Raw genomic sequence first — 8659 nt, 5'->3', positions numbered from 1 at the left:
TCCCCGTCTCTGGTTGCACTCCGTGCTCACCCAGCCTATGACCGCGCGTTTCTATCTCCGGCACCCGACTCCGTGTGGAGTCTCCAAACCCAGCAGATCCCTGCGGTGCACTCCCGCGCGGCTCCTCCCGGGGGAGGAAGGTGAGTCTCCCCGGATCTGCCGCTTGTTGGGTCCCCGCTGGAGGAGCAGGGGCCCGACTGGGCCGCGGATCACGGTTTATGGCAGCCCCGAGCTGAGGGCCCGCGCCTGGGCTCCGCCTCTGCAGCCGGCTTCCTGCTCCGTTACCTGGGAGCTCTGCCGCCCTCAGGCACCCCCGGTCTTTCTGTGACCCCGAGGGTCCTGAGACCACACTGTCCCGGAGGGTTCCACCCCCCGCTTAGCCACCAGAGTGACATCCCTCCGCGGAGCAGACTTTTAAAAGTTCCGATTTTGTGCTCCGCGGCTCTATCACTTGCCAGAAGCGGCCGACGGAGGCCCCTCCCCCGCCGTCTATCCTCCCGAATATCGCCGCGGATTCACTTCTCCGCACGTCCTACCTTCCAGAAAGTGGTCGCTTTTCTGTTCAGAGAGTTGCTGTTATTCTTTTCTTCGATCTCCTGTTGAGTTTGTAGGTGTTCAGAATGGTTTGATCCCTATCCAGCTGAATTCCTGAGAGGAGACGAAATCCAGGTCTCCTACTCCTCCGCCATCTTGCTCCGTCCCCAAGGAAGTTAATTTTTTTATAATGTTTTGTGTAAGTGGTAAGTAGGCAGCCTCTTTTTTTTTTTTTTAAGATTTTATTTATTTGACAGAGAGAGAGACAGCAAGAGAAGGAACACAAGCAGGGGCAGTGGGAGAGGGAGAAGCAGGCTTCCCACCGAGCAGGGAGCCCGATGCAGGGCTCGATCCCAGGACCCTGGAACCATGACCTGAGCCTAAGGCAGAATCAACGACTAAGCCACCCAGGCGCCCCAAGAGGAAGTTAATTAAGGGGCAGGGAGAGAATGGGCAGGACTCCCTTGGGAAGTCCTGATAGAGAAAACAGTGGGAACAGATGCTGGAGACAAGAGGATCATGGCTTTTTCAAGGGCCTGAGTGTTGTCAGTGAAGCTGCATGGAGCGTAGCGGGGTAGATTTCTGTGCCAGACTCCTCCTAACCAGTGCAGTTATTCTGTGGTTTAAAGTCAAAGACAGACAAGACTAGCCAGCGCAAAGTGCTTTGTAAATTAGAAATCACTATGTGAATGTGAAGATTTGTGGGAGTTTTGCTGGTTTCCTGTTTTAAAAGTCTCTAACATTTCCCCCAAAACCATTCTTAAAGTCTTAGCATAGAGTGCAATCTTTTCATGGCATGAAATTGGGGTTTACGGAGAAGCTTCTGTTTCATCATTGACAGAGCTGGAGACAATCCTCAATAGAAGTTAGCTTAACTCCTGGGGTGAAAAGGCGCTTCAGTGCATTAAATACGCAGCCCCCGGCTGTTTCTAAAGAAGCCACCCTCTGACTGACAATATGCATTCATAGTTTGATTAATCATAAGTGTGTGCTTCTTAGCTGAAGAGGGGATGAGACAGAGAAACCCAGGCCGTCTCCCAGGACAGAGAATAGAGGAGGATTGTCCTCACTGCAAAGCAGAGGAAGAAGGGGAGGGAAACCTGTCAGCTGGTGACTGATAGGTTGGTAGCTGGGTGGTCCTGTGACAAAATATAACCAATTCCTATGTGGGGGTCCTGCCTACCTTCCCTCCAGGTTTGCTCCCTAAGGAGGACTAGACCACGCCCTCTCGCCATAGCGGGGGATGGGGATGGGGACCCAGCTCCTTCCTGATCAAAACTATTTTCTTTCACTCAGGACACCTGAGAACAATTGCCTGCTGAATACACGTTCCACATGGGTGTGGAAAAGCTCTTTAAGACCCCTGACGTGATGGCACGGCTGGTTGAGGAGTCCACTGTCAGGTACTCTTTGAAATGTTTAATGTTGCTTAGAAAGCTAGTTATCTCTTGATTAACTCGGCTCTCAAAGAAAGGCAGCCCTGGGCCAGGAGACATGTGTCAGCGAGGGGCTGTCACCCCTGTTCTGCTATAGTTCGTTAGTCACCAGGCAGGCAGTTTATCAAACACTTAGAACCTCAGGATCCAGATCTGAGAAATGTTCGACTAGAACATTCCCTTCCAAGTCTAAACATAAATTCCTCATTTCGACTGTTTAACTGCAAGTTTAAATGAAAATGAAACAAGGTCCTTACTCTAGTCTGCAATCTCGGTTCCTTCACACACCACCTTTCTAATGAGGATGGACACAACCCAGTAGGATTTCTCCCCGGTCACAAAGTCCTGTAGTCCTGATGTGGCACAAACATACCCTAATCCAGGGTCCAGTGCTGTGACTGTCTCGTGAAAAGTGCCAGATAGATGTAGAAGTCTCTCAGTACAGCAGGACAAGCAGCTGTTCGATCTGCCCATAAGGAGTGAAGGTGAGGACATTGGGGGCAGTGGGGGGGGGTACAGTTAAGTCCAGGGGCGCCATGTGGTGAGGCTGACCCCTGGTGCCAGTGGCGTCCCCATACTACACCACTCCCCCCTACCTGCATTCTGCCTACCTGTGTTCTGCCTCCCTCCCTGGGTTCACAACCCACCTCATCCATTTTATCCTCTCTGCATTTTTCTCCCTACCACCTTATATTACTGCTTCTTCCAAGCCCCTTGTTAGAAAGAGGTGGTCAGGCACACATGGGGGGCTCAGGTGGTTAAGCGCTGGACTCCTGATTTTGGCTCAGGTCATGATCTCAGCGTCATGGGGTTGAGCCCCACGTTGGGCTCTGTGCTACAGAGAAGCCTGCTTAAAATTCTCTCTCTCCCTCTCCCTCTGCCCCTTCCCACCTCATGCAGTCTCTCTCTCTCTCTTAAAAAAAAAATAAAAAGAGGTGGTCAGAGAAGAGAGGGGACCACAGTCATTGTAAGTAACATGGTTTGAACCTATGCTCAGTTCATGGACCGCTAACCCTACTCAGTGCACAGATGTCCATTGAGCAGTGCTTGAAGGACAAAAAAAAAAAAAAAAAGGCCATTATAAGGTCATTGATACTGGAATTAAGTTGCTGGAATTAGGGGGCATGCAATATAATTTTTAAAGTTTCTGATATCATAAGGTCATTGAAAAGGCTTAATAATTATAGAGGGGTGCAAGAATGACAGAGCTGTACCAATGAAGCTGGCAATTTTGCATTTTTGCCATTCATCAGGTTAGACAGTCTTCTTCATTCATTCATTCATTCATTCATTCATTCATTCAACAGCCCTATGTAGATCATATTCAATGTGTCAAGTAATGCGCTGGGAGTCTGGAGACGAAAGACATTGGCTTTTAGAGGAGTACAGACACGCTAAGTATGCATCACACACCCTACTCCTCCTTTCCTGCTTCTGGCAGACCTCATGCGTCATTTACATACAGCATACTTACCCTCAGAAGCCATCTCAGCAATAGTGCAACTGATTCCAGTTTTTAGAGTTGGCTTAAGTGGTAAACACTTTTGTCTAGTGTCACTGCAGAAATACTCACGAATGTATCACTGCGCTTCTACGCTACATTTAAAGTCTGCTTGATGCCCAGGTTCTGCTACATGGATACACGCACCAAGAAATGGTAAGTTTCCCTACAGTTTTATACTCAGCATTCCAGGTGGCTTTCTGCCCCAGATGCCCAGTTTCTGATATTTCTAGCACTCTGCAAATTGGGTAGCGTGCAAATGATTTTAGGAGTTGCAAGGATATTAAAGACAAGCTTTTTACTCCCCGTAGAAGGATTGCGATCTCGCATTCCGGCATGTCTCCAGTGAGAATTTATGGAGCGCTTACTCTGTGCCGCTACTCTGTTGGACTGAAGTTTTTAGAACAATGAGAAACCATTTTTGACCTCAGAGTAGTGGAGGAGATGGATAAGACAATACATACCAATCACAATAAAGCAAGCATAGAGGGATGTACAAAGCTCTAAGAGAATCCAGGGGAGAATATGATTAATTCTTCCAGGGAGCATCATAAAATGTGTGAAAGGGAGGGACATCTGCCCTGGATCTTGAAGGGTAAGTGGAGTGCAGGAGGCTGAGAAGATGAAAATGAGCTTTCTAACAAAAGAAAGAGTAAGGGAGCCAAATACACTGAGGTTTGGAAAAGCATCATGCAAAACAAGGCTGATAGAAAAGTTTGGGCCCAGATCCTGAACAGACTTGATTACCAGGTTCATGGTACTATAAATGAAAAAGCAAATATTACTCCTGACTTGTTTATTCACATTATTTCCAGTTTGTGTATTTTCCAGGCTGACTAAATGTGGACAAGCCAAGGAACGATTGGTTCCTGCCACTAAATGAGCCAGTTCATCAACATGGGAAATCTGTTATAACATTCCAGAAGGAAAAAGAAGAGAAGGGAGGGAGGAAGGAAAAAATGAAGGAAAGAAGGAAGGAAGGAAGGAAGAGGGAGGGAAGGTAGGAAGGAAGGAAGGGTGGAAGGAAGGGGGAAGGGAGGGAAGGAAGGAAGGAAGGAGGGGGAGGGGACAGTGAGGGAGGGAGGGAGGAAGGAAGAAACTTAGGAAAGAAAGAGGTTAGAAAGGAAGGAGGAGGAAGGGAGAGAAAGAGGGAGGGAGAGAGAGAGACCGGTTACAACTGAAAGAAAAGAAGGAAGAGGAGAAAATAAAGAGGGAAATAAAAAGTAAGAAATCATTTGGGTCCACTGCCAACAAGAGTTAGGAAAGCTGATTTCTTAAGATAAACTGAAGTAAAACAAAATATGCTCCATATGTTGAAACTGTATACTTAGTTTGAGATAAACAAAAACATGTTTGGAGAATAGCTGCCATAATTAAAAAGAAATTAAAAGAAAGAAAGAAAAACCATCTGGGGATAGATACATATTTAAACACATGCACACACACACACACACACACAGTGATTTCAAAACTTGAATTTTTTTTTCTTTTTTCTTTAAGTAAACTCTCGTTGCAAAAGGGCATTGCAACAGTCTCTACCCAAAGCACCTCCTGTTCCATGTCGGCTGTACAGGGCTGCTCAGCATTGCTCAAACGTCAGAAGATCTTTCCAAATCCTGTCCTTTGCTTCTGCTTTCTTCTCTACTGTGGATGCCCATCCTCCCTTTTCCCTCGGGACAACCTCAACTTACCCCTGAGCACCCAAGTGAAGTGTCACCTGCCCCCAGCGGTGTACCAGATACACAGCAAAGTTGAAAATGGCTTGTTCACCTGTGAACTTTATGCTTCTGTGTCAGTTTCCTGGGGCTGTTGTAACAAAGTACCACAAACTAGGTGGCTTAAAACAATAGTTTATTGTTTCAAAGTTCTGGAAGCTAGCAGTCCAACATCGGAGAGCTGAAATTGGTTCTTTCTTAGGGTTCTGAGGGAGACTCTCTTCTCTATCTTTTTCCTAGGTTCTAATAATGGCTGGCAATCCTTGGTGTTCTTTGGGCTGTGAGTTCATCACTCCAGTCTCTCCTCCATCTTCACATGGTGCTCTCTCTCCCTGTGTCTTGTCTTCATGCAGCCATCTTCTTATAAGGGCACATCATGTGGGATTAGGGCCCCACCCTACTCCAGTCTGACCCCATGTTAACAAGTCACATCAGCAACCACCTCATTTCCAAATAAAGTCATTTTCTGAGGTACTGGGAGTGGGCACTTGAACATATCTTTTTAGGGACACAATTCAGCCCATAACAACATGCCTGTAATGTAGACTGGTTTCACTGAAGGAGTCAGGTATGTTCATGTCTGTGTCCCCCATCCACAGAGAAGATGATGAGAAACTCCATTTCAAAGATTACACATATGCTTTTAACCTTGTGTTTCTAAGACTGAGCATAATAAATGTGGTAAATGGTTCAAATTGAATTAAATATGGAAAGTTATGGACAGAGGGGTTCTGATTAAAGCTAAAAGGAGGTTAGGAGACAATTAAGTCTACACTTGAGGGGAAACACAGAGCACATGGTACCGTCTTTGTCATGACAGTTTCCAGACAGGGATTTCTTCTGCTATAGTGGGCAGGGTGGTAGAGGAGACTCCTTGCCTGGAATAACCTAATGGGATGAGCATCTGAGAATACAATACCCATGTTCGAATGTTGTTCTGTCGAGGTGGTATATAGAGTGTTGATGCCACTTCTCCCCTGTTTGCTTCCGTTTATCCTCAAAAGATGAGAATTAGACAAGAAGGGGAGTAATATTAAAACTTAAAGAGGCATAAGAACTCTTTTTTCAAATGAAATCTTGCCCAAAGCCCCAATTTAAATAGTAGATCTATATGAATCTGTCAAAGATCGGTGAAGAAAGTAAGCCTGCAATGCCACTGACCGAGTCATCCCCAAGGATTCTCCGCAGGAAGTTCTAAAGAATTCTGGAAACATAGATTTAAAACCACTTTGCAGATGAAAGTCCAGGTTTGGTATGTAGTCATAAACACGGAGGGTCATAGGGGAAGGGGGTGGGGGAGAAAGAGAAGAAGGAGGAGGGGGAGGAGAATGAGGAGTGGGAGGAAGAGGAGAAGAGAAGGAGGATGAGGAGGGGGAAGAGGAAGTGGAGGAGGAAGAAAAGGAGGGGAAGGAGGGAGACAGGGGAGGGGAGGGATGAAAAAGTCTATTAGAAAATAAAAGTTGCTAGGGAGGAGATGGCAAAGAGGGATATAGATCTTAGGCTCAAATCTTTCTGTGGCCATAGACAGGTATTTCAAAATGGTCTCCCAATTTTATCTTTGCCATCATGTGGTCAATTCTACAATCAGTTGGCCATTTTTACAAGGACATTGTTGGTTTTAACCATATCATAACTATATGATCACAAACGTATGTGATTGTAACGTAGTCTGAAGGAGAGACAGAGACTGTGGAAGACTCCATGCAAATTTCAACTAATGCATCACAAGGATTTGTCCTACTCAAGTTAGCAATACCTAAAACACAGCTTTATCATAAGTACTGTTTAGCATATTTTGCTCCAGCAGTCATGAGTTGGTTATATTTCCCAGGGCACACATTTTGTTGCGGGCGTCTGTTCCTTGGTGAATGCTGATCCTTCCTTCTGACATGCCCATCTCTACCTTCACCCCCTATTCTTCCTTCCAAATGTAACTTAAACTTAACATTCTTCAGGAAACCTCTCAACACTCGGGTCCAATCAACCTCACTCTCCTCCACGTGCCTCTGTGCTTCCTCTGTATCTTGGATGAAATGATACACTGAAGTGTAAGCTCTTTATTCAACTGCTGCTTATTTTCAAATAATGAGTTCTTTTGGAGCTCTTTCTTTGTGTCTTTACTCCCCAGTACTTGTTCACCATGCCTGGCCCATGATAGGTATTATAAATGTTTGCTGAATTCACTAATGAATAGGTGAGTTTATTTCAAACTGTCTTGAAGTTTTCAGGTAATCTTGCAAAAGCATCAAGGTGAGAGTAAGCATAATTTGAATGTCAGTATTCTATTTAACTTATATAAGAGAAATGCTGTAGTCAAATCTCTGGTGGCTTTGTATTCCTGATTCAACCCAGTCATGAAGAGGGAACACACAAAATGGACATTTTTTTTTCAAACATCTTGGAAATTAGCCCAAGAGCCAAATGTTTTATTTTAATGGTATGTTTCTTCTCTCATACCACAACTAGTAAACATTTCAGATCACACATACACACAATGTTTGTTTGTATTTACTATAATTCCCTATGCAACTCCAGATGCTTGGACCATTTAGGCATCTAATACATGTTTGATGAATTAAGGAATAAATGAAAGAACACTTGAATAAAATGAGCTAAGATTCTGACATCCATTAGCAAGCTGTTACCAGTTTTCATCTGCCTCGTTTGAGTGGAGTCCATCCATTTGGAGAGAGGGGATGGAAAAATGTGCTACAAATAACCAATGTGTTCAATGACTTTGAATCAATATTTAAAACATAATCACCTGTAAAACATTTGGTACACCAGGAGGTCCTGACTCCAGGTTTGTACCAACATTGCCATGTGAGATTAACTTTTGGCCAGTAAGATTGTGCTTGGTCCCTCCCACATTAATGTAATATATTCCGACTTCATGATACACGAACCTGAGTTTCTTCAGGTCCAGTGTAGTCCAAGAAGACTCTGACATGATTATACATGAGGCTGGTTGTACAATATGTGTACATCCCAGGCAGGCTTTTACTTTGCTGTCTTTGTAGGCAGCCGTCATCTCAAAGTCTTAATTTAAAGAAATTTTTGTCTCTTTAATTTTCAGGGCAAGTTGTTAGGGGTGGGAGAATCATCTTCCATGCCTCAGGCAATGCACCTCCCGCTCCATATTTATGTCCCACTCTATATTCAAAAGTCTGCGAGTAAGTGCAGAACTTCTTAGAAGAAAGCGTCATTCAGCATTATGTGAATGTGGAGCATGTCTCTAGTGTAGAAGTGGTAAAGTCTCTCACTCAACACCTCAAGTAGTTTATCAAATGTTCCTTCCAACTGTATACCCTGCCCACAAGAGAATGCTGGCCAAGTAAGCCTTCTCCACCTTCTTCCACTCCGCACTACCTTCCTAAATTATTTCCCTGATCAGTGTCAGGGTGACATGCCATGTCTGAGCATATATTTATACAGCAGCTTATAACTCACGGTGCTTCCATCTGCATTACCTG

The sequence above is a fragment of the Mirounga leonina genome, unplaced genomic scaffold, assembly GCF_011800145.1.
Source record: "Mirounga leonina isolate KUSES-001 unplaced genomic scaffold, KU_Mleo_1.0 Mir_165, whole genome shotgun sequence".
NCBI classification, from domain to species: domain Eukaryota; kingdom Metazoa; phylum Chordata; class Mammalia; order Carnivora; family Phocidae; genus Mirounga; species Mirounga leonina.
The sequence above is the reverse complement of the archived record's forward strand: the minus strand, read 5'-3'. Positions refer to the sequence as shown.